The 12,638-nt window shown below is 33.8% G+C and overlaps 1 long non-coding RNA gene across 1 annotated transcript in view; it reads left to right on the top strand.

Moving 5' to 3' along the window:
* LOC116550656 overlaps positions 1-7,893 on the top strand; it is a 557,810-nt gene extending 549,917 nt beyond the window's left edge. The window contains exon 3 of the long non-coding RNA XR_004268519.1: positions 7,831-7,893. This is a non-coding gene — a long non-coding RNA (uncharacterized LOC116550656). The remainder of the gene's footprint in view (positions 1-7,830) is intronic.
* Positions 7,894-12,638: the final 4,745 nt, after the last annotated feature.

Genomic DNA, 12,638 nt, shown 5'->3' with positions numbered 1-12,638 from the left:
AAAGAAAGAAAGAAAGAAAGAAGAAAAGAAAAGAAAAGAAAAGAAAAGAAAAGAAAAGAAAAGAAAAGAAAAGAAAAGAAAAGAAAAGAAAAGAAAAGAAAAGAAAGAAAAGAAAGCAAGCAAAAGAAAACAAGAAAATTATTCCTAGGCATTTACCCCCAGAGAATGTCTCTTCCAGATGTAGAAGGTAAAATGGAGATGCCAATTTTTCATGATGGTAGAAATATGGGGAAATCTAGGTATCCATCATCCAGGGATATAATAAGCAGTTTTCTATATGTTTATGCTATGGCAGAAGTTAAAATTGGCATAGAGCAAGTATGATTAATCTTAAACATGGAGTTTACTATTTTACCATTATAATAAAAACCCTTTTTTTGTTAGTTTATTAGGTTCACTTGCTTTTTTGTTGTTGTTTCATTCATCTTTCCCTTAAATCACTGAGTAGCTTTACTATGAGTATTTGACTGGCATATTATTTTATTATCTTTTACTATCATCATTTTGTGTCTTCATTTTTATAATGTCTCTTAAAATACAGCAAATTTAAATCAGTTTTTCTGTATTTAATCAATTAATTGCATTACTGTTACACTTGCATATTACTCAGGGCTCTTCAGAGAAATGGAACCAAGAAAATATATATAAATATAGAAGATGAGATTTATTATGGGACTTGGACATGCAATTACAGAAGATAAAAAGTTCCAAGACAGGCTGTCTGCAAGTTGGCGATCGAGGAAAGCCTGTGGTGTGGTTCAGTCAAGTCTGAAGGCCTGAGAAACCAGATAAGTAGATGATGTAAGGCCTGTAATCCAGATGCCTGAAAACAAGGAACTCCAACGTCCAAAGACAGGAGAAGATGAATGGCCCAGCTCCAGGAACGAGAGAGGTAATTTGCTCTTCCTTTGCCTTTTTGTTCTATGCAATCCTCAATTAATTGCAAAATGATTGTCCATATAAATGAGGGAGGATCTTCCCTCATCTTTCTATTGACTCATGTTAATTTCTGCATGATAACCCTTCACAAACACAACCAGAAATAATGTTTTATCAGCTTTCTGAGCATCCCTTAAGCCTATCAAGTTAACATAAAGTTAATTCTCACAATTTATATTTATTAATGCATTTAATTTGTAGTTATCTGCTCTCTTTTCTACTTTTCTCCCTAAACATTTGATGTATTTTCTCTATTTTCTGCATTTTTAAAATGGGTTGATTTCTTATTTCACTTTTTTCTCTACTCAATTAAAAACTACATACCCTATTTCTATCAATTGTGTTGTTAAAATTTTTAAATTCCTATTTGACCAGGTCCAAGAATAATCATTATTACTTCCCTCCTCCTAAAAAACAATGATCTTAAATGTTTCTGTGGGCTATGCTTATATTTATTCTGTACTGTAGTTTATCTTTTTTGATTTTACTTAAACTTTTAGACATAAGTATAATAGTATTTTACTGACGTTGGTATTTAATTCATATTTACTACTCTTCTTTCTTATTATTTCTCTGCATCCCAGGACTATTTTTACGCATTGTTTTCTATTTTCCTGCTTTCTGTGGACACAATTTAGAATTTTATTTTTGTTAGTTTTTAGCCTTCATTTTAGTATTAACCACAAATAATAGTTTGTAGTATATAAAGGGCAAGTTCGCAGTTATTTTCTCTGAGCATTTTAAAGCTATTCTTTCATTTCCCATATATATATATATATATATATATATATATATAGATATAGATATATATATAGATATATATGCTTATTTATATGTGTGTGTGTATATATATATACATACACATGTGTATATATGTACTTATTTTAATTTTTTTCTGAGACAGAGTTTCACTCTTGTCACCCAGGATGGAGTACAATGGCACAATCTCAACTCGCTGCATCCTCCACCCCCAGGGTTCAAACGATTCTCCTACCTCAGCCTCCCAAGTAGCTGGGATTACAGATGCACACCCACCACACCTGGCTAAATTTTGTATTTTTAGTAGAGACAAGGTTTCACCATGTTGGGTAGGCTGGTCTTGAACTCCTGACCTCAGGTGATTTTCCCACCTTGGCCTCCCAATGTGCTGGGATTACAGGCATGAGCCATAGCACCTGGCTCCCCTTTTCTACATTTATTACTAGCATGTGTCCTGTGTATGAATAACCTGTTCCCTCATATAATCTCTTATTTCTCTTTAGTTGTTTTAAGATATATTTTTTGGGGTACTGTTTTTTGGTACTCTAAATTGCTGAATTCTCTCTAGTTTGGTGCAAAATTAATTTTATTTATTCTTGTTAAGTAAGATTAGTAGAGAAATCAAAATCTGAAGATTCATAGAAGAGAAAATCCATATGGTCATCTTATTTTATTTGGAAAAATGTTTTAAATAATATTTAATAACTATTTAGGGTTTTTAAAAACAGAAAGCCTGAAAGAGAATAAAACAATCTAATAAAGAGTATTGTGCCAAAACCCTCCAAACTACAGCTAATACACTAACCAGGTTTGTTTTCCCTATGCACAGTAAACTAATCACTGTGATGACTGGTTTTTTAAAAGAGAAAACATTTATTCACAAGGCACCCAGTCAAGAAGGTAGGAGTACAGTTCTTAAATCTGCCTCCCTGAAGATAAGGCTTGTGAGTATTTATGAATTAGAAAAGCATTGTGATCTAAGTTATGAGGAAAGGTAATTGGCAGTGGGGAAAAAGGAAGTTATCAGTGATCTGTGCAAGCATAGTTGAGATTTATGCCATTTCATAGAGCACATGTTCAGAAAATGGCAACATTAGCATGATTTAAGTGTGAAGTTTTCAACCCTGTGGCATCAAAATGCCACATCTTAGTCATCTGCACAGATCCAGTTGAAGCTTTGGTGGTCTCAATCTGTTTGAACTGAACAGCAGCTCTCCCTAGATTCCTGAAAAACTACTTAAAAACAGTTACCATGGTGACATATGTATGTTATCTATAAAAAAGCCAGTGAAGTTTAAGTTACGATATTCAGTGGTATGGCCTTCAGCTATACATAAAAAAAAAAAAAAATAGCAAAAATCAAATGACCAAAATCATAGTCAATGGGAAAAGACTACATGACTTGCCTCTAAGATATAGAAAAAAGACAAAGCTATCCGTGAGTATTACTTCTATTAAACACTGTTCTGTAGGTTATAACAAGTGCAATAAGGCAAGAAAATGAAATAGAAGTTAAGTATATTGAAGGTAAATTTTTTAAAAATTATCTTTCTTCACTAATGACATGATTATCTACATAGACAATCATAAGAAAAATCACAAAACAACTTCTAGATCTAAAAAGTGAGTTTGCTGTTATAATTCACATAGAAATCTATAAGATTTCTGTATACTGGCAATAAACACCAACAATTAAAAATTTTAAACTAATATCATATACAATAGCATCAAAAATGAAATACTCAACAATAAATTTAACAATATATATGAGAGATATTTTACACTTACTTTTACAAAAATTGCTGAGACCAGTTTTAAAAATCCTACATAAATAAGAAGATGTACCACGCGTTTGGATTGAAAGACATATAATATTGTCACAATAAAAATTCTCCCCAAACTAATTTGTAGACTTAATGTAATCCCCTCAAAAATTCCAAGAAGAAAATTTAGAAATATTGAAAAGTAATTTTTAATTTTATATAAATATGCAAACCCCCAGAAAAGCCCCCAAGTTTTTGCAGGTTGAAAAACAAGGCTGGAGGACTACCTGATTTCAAGACTTATTAGAAAGACGTAGTAATGATGGTTCACATAAGAGTGTGCGTGTAGACTAATAGCCTGCAGTAGAGAGGCTAGAGATAGAATTATGCATACATGGCAAATTTATGATTGACAATAATAAAGGTGCTGCAGTAGCTGTATGTCCACATGCAAAAACTTAAGCTTGACTTTATCTCATATCATGTACAAAAAATAAAATTTATATTAATTATAAACCTAAACTTAAAATGAAAAAACTATAAGAGTATAACAAATAAAAGTTTTCCATAAGAAATTTTTGTGAATTTAGACTAAGCAAAGATTTCTTAGTAGAACAGAAAAGGCATAAACTATGAAAGAAAAAAATTACAAGTGAAGCTTTATCAACAACAAAACATTTTGAGACAAGGGTAAGAAAAGAAAAGTCAACCCAAAGACAGCAGGAATATGTTTTTTTATAAATATGACAAATTATTTCTCTATAGAATATACAAACAACCATTAAAACTTAATAATAAGAAAGGGAATTAAATTATAATAAGAATTTTCAATTTGATTTTTAAATGACCAAATGATATTTAACAGATACTTTATAAAAAATATCGCAGATATTGTCAAACACATGAAAAGATGCTCAGCATCTTTTTTTCATTAGTCATCAAGGAAATGCAAATTAAAACCATAGCAAGATACCACTGCAAACACACTGTAACAGAAAAATTAAAACTACTGAAAATATTAAATGATTGAAAAAGTGGGACGTAACTGGAACTTTTATACATTCCTGGTAGAAATGTACAATATTACATCCCTTTAAAAACAAATTCACTGTTTTAAATACACACACACACACACACACACACATGTAAATGAAGCAACACCATCTAAGAGAAGTGAAAATATAAAATGTTCTTTATTCCCAATAGCCAGAAACTAAAAACAACCCAAATGTATAACAAAAGGTGAATAAATAAACATATGTACTTGTGTGTCCGTGTGTGTATGTATGTGTATCCACACACAATGTAGTGCTACTCAACAATAAGGACTATTAAACCACTCATCTACACAGCATAGATGAATCTCAGTAATATTATAAGTAATACTGTAAAACAGTTGTCCCCAAATGTTTCAGCACCAGGAACCAGTTTCATGGAAAATAATTTTTCCACAGATGGGACATTAGGAGGTTGTTTCAGTATAAAACTGTTTGACTCAGATCATTTGGCATTAGATTCTCATAAGGAGCACACAAACTTGCAAGCACAGTTCACAATGGGCTTTGCACTCCTATGAAAATCTAATGCTACTGCTGATCTGACAGAAGGCAGAGCTCAGGCAGTAATGCTTGCTCATCTTCTGCTCATCTCCGGCTGTGTGATCCAGTCCCACAGGATCCTTAGGGTGTCACATTGCCAGCCAGAAACCTCTGTGGCCAGTTAAGTCTTCTGCCTGAGTATTGCTCATTGCTGCTTGGCTCATTCTGTACATTTGACTTGGCAGGCTGTGCTCAGGTCACACTACCAGCCCGAGTCCCACACATGCTGAGAGCAAACCAGGTGCAAAGTGGCAAGGGTTATGTGGCAAGGGAGTGGGGTCTGACAACACTGTCCGGCATGCTCGCTGCTGTAGAAGGGCAGGCAGCTCCAGGCATCAGCATAGGTGCTGTCTCCATGTAAGCCTTTTGTTGGACCAGATGTATCACAGCCAGCTTCAGTTTTGGGCATCCGCATGTGGATGAGGGGAATGTGGTGGCACCCAGAAGCTTGGAGACACCAGGAACCACAGAACCTCAAAGAGGATGTCACAGCCCTAGCCCTGAGAGCAACTAGGTCCGGGCTCTCTGAAGGGCTGCAGCTCTTCTCTCCTAGTCACATGCAACACAGCAAATGGGAGAGCCTGTTTCAGCCCTGTGTGTGTTACAGCTCTTTCAGTCCTGCCATTCAGTAAGTCCCATATTCTTGTCCTGCATCCATGAAGAATGAAGTACACAGACAACTAGAACTGAGCAAAGCTGAGAGGCATTTTGTTGAGTGAACAGCTCTCAGGAGACCCATATTGGGTAGTTCCTTTCTGCAGGCAGGTCACTTGATCTGTGAGAGTCTGGCTGGGTCTACGGGTTTTATGTGCTCAGAATGGAGGAAGTGCATGCTGAGTGGTCCATGTTCAGCCATGCGCAGGCGGGGAGATAGCACAAGTTCTCACTCTAGGATGGGGGTTCCACCTGGAACTGACAGCCCAGCCCCAGGCTTTAGACCATCCCTGGATTGAAAGTGAGGCTTCACCAGGGACCTACTGCTGTCTGCCTCCTGCCGTGTTCAATTATGTTGTACATGGTGACCAGACTGTTCAGTAGGGTTGCCTGGAGATCTGTGTCAAGCTGCCCTTAGCTGCCCCTCAGCTTCCCTCATGTCCAGAGGGGGCTGAGGCAGCAGGGGCCTGATATGTCAGTGTTGCCCCAAACATGCACACACCCGACTAGGTGAAAGCAGCTCCTGGACTCAGCCTCAACTTGGCTCCAAAAGCACTGGAAGTAGGGAGAGAGGCCTGGTAGTGGGAGCAGGCACTTCAAAGCCTGTGGGAGTAGGAGTCTTCCCAGGCCCCTGAGAGGGCAGGGACACCCAGTTATATCCCTTAGGTTGTAGCCTTCAAGTTTTGCCTGATTTGTATATATATTTTTTACATTTATGTAGCCACATTTATAAAATGCAGGGAAGGAGTGACTAGTCATTGACAGGAGAAAAAAAGATTATTGGACATTATAAATGAAGAAAAACATAAAATAATATTAAAAATGAGAGACTTTACATTAACTAGTGATGATTGTGGAGAATGATTAACTCAAAGTTTCTGTAACTAAAAACCAATTAAAAGAATTAAGATTTTGGGAAGCTGAGGCAGGTGGATCATCTGAGGTCAGGAGTTTGAGAACAGCCTGGCCAACATGATGAAACCCTATCTCTACTAAAAATACAAAACATTAGCCAGGCATTAGGAGGCTACCAAAAATTAAGAGGGTATGGTGGTGGGCTCCTGTTATCCCAGCTACTCAGGAGGCTGAGGAAGGAGAGTCCCTTGAACCTGGGAGGCGGAGGTTGGAGTGAGCCAAGATCTCGCCAACTGCACTCCAGCCTGGGTGACAAGAGCTAAACTCTGTTAAAAAAAAAAAAAAAAAAAAGAATTAAGAAACATCTCCAAAAATAAAAAAGACATGTCAATTGAATGATTGAAGAATACATTGTACGTATATGTAAGGAACTTAGAGGTTTCTGGCCCTTAATCATTTGATATGTCACATATGCAAACCATGCTTACCCAGATTCACTTATGTATTTATTTATTTTGCAGATATAAATCAGTACAAAGTGGTTTATTTGCACCGCCATGGCTATATTACTTGCAAAAAATTAGTTATTTTAAATTCTATTATCTTTTTAAAGTATCAAATATGAGTGCCTCTCATCTGTAGTCATACTATGCTGAACTGTGCTTGGCCTTTCCTGGGTTTCAACTCATTGCGAAGTAAGGCAAGTAATACAGTTAAATTCAGAAAACTAAATCTTTATAAGAATTATTTGTCTTAGAGTTATGTTAAGTTCTTGCTGAGTTTGGATGATCTATGGGTACCTGTTGGTACACAGAAACACATTTGTCTTCTTATCAACTTTTTAACCACTCCAAGTGGTTGGGGTTTGGTTAGATTTCCTGCCTCATGTCTCATGTTCCGCTCATATTAGGAAGCATTACTCTAATCCCACACTGAAACTGAAAGGATGCCTGCACTTGCTAGGCTCCCTACTCCCAACCATTCTCTTTAGGGCACGATATTATAGTTAATACAATATTTGATAACTGTGTTTCAAAATGGCTCTACCGTTTTATATTCCTCCAACAATTGATGTTGATTTTGGTTTCTCCGCATCATCACCAATACTTGTTATTGTCTGTATTTTAAAAATTCTAGACCAGCCCCATGTTGAAAGCATTTCTCCTGTTTCTCCTAGCAGTTCCACAGTTTCATGCTTTACATTTTGTGTCTTTAATACTTTTTGAGTTGATTTCTTTATATTGTGAGAGGTAGGGGTCTAGTCCCATCCTTCTGTATATGGATATTCCGTTTTTTGAGCACCTTTATTAAAAAGATAGTATTTTCCCAGAGTGCATTCTTGACACCTTTGTCAAAAATCAGTTGATTGTAGGTGCCTGAGTTTATTTCTGGGCTCTCTATTCTGTTTCACTGGTTTATCTTTATTTTTATGTTGTTCTGGTTACTATAGCTTTGTGGTATATTTTGAAGTCAGATAATGTGATGCCTCTAGCTTTTCTCTTTTTTTCTCAAGATTGATTTTGAATTTCAAGGTCTTTTGTGGTTTCACATGAAATTTAGGACATATATTTTTTCTAGTTCTACAAGGAATGGTCATTGGTGTTTTGACAATGATTGCATTACATTTGTAGGTCACTTTGGATAGTATGGCCATTTTAACAACATCAGCGATTCCAGTTCATGAACACAGAGTATCTTTCAATATTTTGTGCCTTTATCAATTTCTTTCATCAGTGTTTTATAGTTTTCAGTGTAGCTATCTTTTGCTTACTTGGTTAATTTATTCCTAGCTATCTTGTTATATATATTTTTTGGTAGCTATTATAAGTAAAATTGGTTTCTTGATTTTTTAAAGATGGTTCACTATGAGCATATAGAAAATGCAACTGATTTTTGTATGTTTATTTTGTTTCCTGTAGCTTTACTGAATTTGTTATTTAGTATTTACTGTTTTTGTAACAGACAAAGGAAATTGGATCAAAATAAAAACTTTTTGCATAGCAAATGAAATAAGAGTGATTAGACAAACTACAGAATGAGAAAATATTTGCAAACTACATCTGACAAAGGGTAAATATCCAGGTCATATAAGCCACTTAATAGAAAAAAACTCAAATAACTTGATTAAAAATGAGTAAATACCTTAATACACTTTCTCAAAAGAAGACATATAAATGGCTAATTAGTATGTGAAAAAATGCTCAACATTACTGATCATCATGTAAATGCAAGTCAAAACCACAATGAGATACAGCTCACTCCAGTTAGAATGCCTACAATAAAAACGAAGTAAACAAGTATTGACAAGGATATAAAGAAGAGAGACCCCTTAGGCACTATTGGTGGGATTGCAAATTAGTACAGTCATTGTGGAAAACAGTATGGAGGTTCCTCAAGAAATTAAAAATAGAACGACTATATGATCCAGCAATCTCACTATTGGACATATATCCCCTGAAAATTGAATCAGTATTTTGAAGAGATGTCTGCACTGCCATGTTTATTTCAGAACTGTTTATAATATCCAAGATACAGAGTCAACCTAAATGTCCAACAATGGATGAACAAATAAAGAAAATATTATACACACACACACACACACACACACACACACACACACACACACAATGGAATACTATATATCCTTTCAAAATGAATTTCTGTCATTTTTGATAATATGGATGAACCAGGAGAATATCATGCTTAGTGCAATAAGACATATCCCCCATGCATGTGGAATCTAAAAAAAAGTTTGTAAGATAGGTATAGAGGATGGAATAGTGGTTACAATACTGAGGAAGGGAGGAGGGAGAGGAAGATGAACAAAGGTTTGTCAAAGAGTATGAAGTTACAATTAGGAGAAATAAATTATGGTGTCCTAATGTGCAGTAGAGTGGCAATGGTTGACAGCAAGACATTGTAGCTAATGTCGATAAAGTAGGTAATGCCTACCTACAAAATGTGTAAAAGAGGCTTCTAAATGTTTTCACAACAAAGAAATTATAAATATGTGAAGTGATGGACATGCTAACTACCTTGATTGGATTATTACATAACATATACATGAATCAAAACATTAACTTGTGCCACATAAATACATATAATGTATTGACTAAACAATAAATAAGTAAAGGTTTACATATATACAATGTCTATATACTTCATATACACTAAAACCTGAATTTGTAAATGTGTTTAATAGAGAACTTACAGAATACAAAGATTATTTTTGTAGATGTCTTCATTTCCTCTTATCGTAAGTCAACCTATGAATATATAAGAAATTATTCAGCATAAGCAAATTAGGGGATACAAAAACATTGGCTAACAGTGATATATAGTAAAAGCCTCATTCAATAAATATATCAAGTAATATTGTCTTTGCTTGTACTTCAACCCAAATACACTTTCCTATCCTTTTAGAAATAGGCAATGAAAAAATTTTAGAACAGGTGAAAATTGATGCTTCAGCTCTTTTTAGGATAAAGTCCTTTTTAGGATAAAAAAATGATAAAGTGCTTTTATGTGTGCTCATCAGTAGATCTGTAGTGGCTGAACAATTCCAGTCACAAAAAGTTATATTCTTTTTAAATGAAAGAATGCGTAAATGAATTGAGTTCAAGAATATGTTTTTAAAGGACCCATGATTCATTACATGGTTTCAGGGCTCTTTGTGGTATACTACCAATTATCTACAGATTTCTTCACTTTCTATAAAGACAAGAAAAGAATAATTAGTCCCCCAAATAAAAATAAATAAATAATGATATTCTCAGAAAGGAAGATATTCATTTGTTTCCCAAAAATAATTTTCATATAGGTAGTTATGGTTGGAATGTGTCCCCAAAATTCATGTGTGGGAAATAATCCCCAGTGCAACAGTGGTGGGAGGTAGGGCCTTTTGGAAAATGTTTAAATCATGAAGGTTTCATCTTTATGAAAAGATTAATACTACAAGTTATAAAGGGGACTGATGGAGGGAATTTGGCTTCTTTTGCCCTCCTTTCCTTTTTTCATGTGAGGAAACAGCATTTGTCTTCTCCAGAGAATGCTGTAACAAGGCGCCATCTTGGAAGTACAGAGCAGGCTCTCAGATACCAAACCTGCTGGTGCTTTGATCTTGGACTTCTAGCTTCCAGAACTGTGAGAAATTAGTTTATGTTTTTATAAATTTCCCAGTGCCAGGTGTTTTATTATAGCAGCACTAATGGATTGCTAAACAATTTCTTCCTGAGTAAAGATCTCTTAATATTTTGTTGCCATCTTACTTGTATAGAATAGTTTTAAAACTACAGCAAAAGTACTTACATTGCCATGTCTAAAACGTAAAATATTTCTATATAGAGGTAACATCAGAACATTTATTTGACTTAATTAGCAGTGGTAACCAAATACATATTTTTACTCAGGTCAAATTTAAAACAGCAAAATACAGATGTTCTAATTCCACAATTTAATGAGGTTTGATGAATGCAAACACACATCACCAGCAACCTAATTAAGATGTGGAAATTTCATCACTCCCGAAGCCTCCCTCATGCTCACTCCATTTAGTTTCCATTCTTCACAGGAAATCAATATTATGATTTCTAGTACCAGAAATTAGTTCTGAGTTTTGTTCTTAAACAATATAAATGAATGCATACATCGTATCCTATTTTCTGTCTGATTTGCCTTATTCAATATAATATTTTGAGATTCATGAGTGCTTTTGTGCATTTCATGGATTTTCAAAATTTTTGATAGGATTTCAATATATAAATATAAAAACATATTTATACATTTTCTTATTGGTATACATTTGGATCGTTTGCAGTTTGGGGTTATTAAAAATGAACCTCATGTGCATATTTATTTTTAATTCAGTTTCTTCTGTTTAAATTCATTTTAATGGCTTTGCTCTAGTTCATTTTTAATTTATAAACTTAGAAAATTGATTTAAGCTTTTCTTATTTTCTAATAGGAACATTTAGAACCAAAAATTTTTCTTAATTTTTTTTTGCTGCAATCCAAAAGTTATGCTGTATTTTTATTATCATTCCACTGAAATTAATTTCTCTTCAGATATCTGTTTTAATTCTAGGGGTATTTAGATATATATTTAATTTCTGAATATTAGGGTATCTTCTAGATAACTTCTTGTTATTGAATACTAGTTTTCATTTGTTTGCTCAGTAAAGATACACGTTATAACGTAGCAATTGTTTTTTGAAATCTACTGAGCCTTATTTTATGATCTTTTTGTTAAAAAGTCTATGTTCAGCTTGAGGAGTATTTTGATGTTGTTGGGTGATGTGTTCTAAAATATTAATTAGATTATTTTAGTGTTAAAATAATCTTGATCTCCACTGACTGTTCTTGTTCTATATGACCATCGACTACATGCATATATTTTTCCGTTAAAATGTTGCTATAATTTGAAACTATGAATGTAGAAACTATGAATGTCTCTTTTCATTTTTTCTATAGGTTTTTGCTATATGTATATTTGTAAATCATTTGTATTACCTGTTTCATTCCTGATATTGGGAATCTGTGTTCTCTTTCTTTCTGATTGGATTGTCTGCAGGTTCATAATGATCTTCTAAAAGAACTAGCACTGTAGCTATTAATTTTCTCTATTTTAAAACATATTTTAGAGATTTTTGCTCTAATCTTAATTTTTCATTTCTTCCACTTTGAGTTTCATCCAGTCTTTCTTAAGGTAGGATCCAAAGGTATTAATTTGAAATATTTCTTTCTTTTAATATACACACTTAGTGTTCCATTTTCCAATGTAAGTATTGCTTTAGTTAACCCACAATTTATAAATTTGTAAAGAAATTTTCATTTAATTATTTTCTGTTTTTTGACTTATTCTTTCACACAGGAGTTATTTGGGAATCTTACTAATTTCCAAATGTTTGTCATTTTCTAGATATTTTGTGTTACTGATTTCTAAATTAACTCCATTTTAGTCAGAACATATTATGTATGAATTCCTTAAATTATTGTGAGTTTTTTGTATTCTAGAATACAAAAATTTGACCTCAGCTATTAAATATCTTGGAAAATGTTCTATGTGCTCTTG

This window comes from Sapajus apella, unplaced genomic scaffold (genome assembly GCF_009761245.1).
Source record: "Sapajus apella isolate SASKATOON/1434 unplaced genomic scaffold, GSC_monkey_1.0 scaffold1, whole genome shotgun sequence".
NCBI lineage: Eukaryota > Metazoa > Chordata > Mammalia > Primates > Cebidae > Sapajus > Sapajus apella.
The sequence above is the reverse complement of the archived record's forward strand: the minus strand, read 5'-3'. Positions and strand labels throughout refer to the sequence as shown.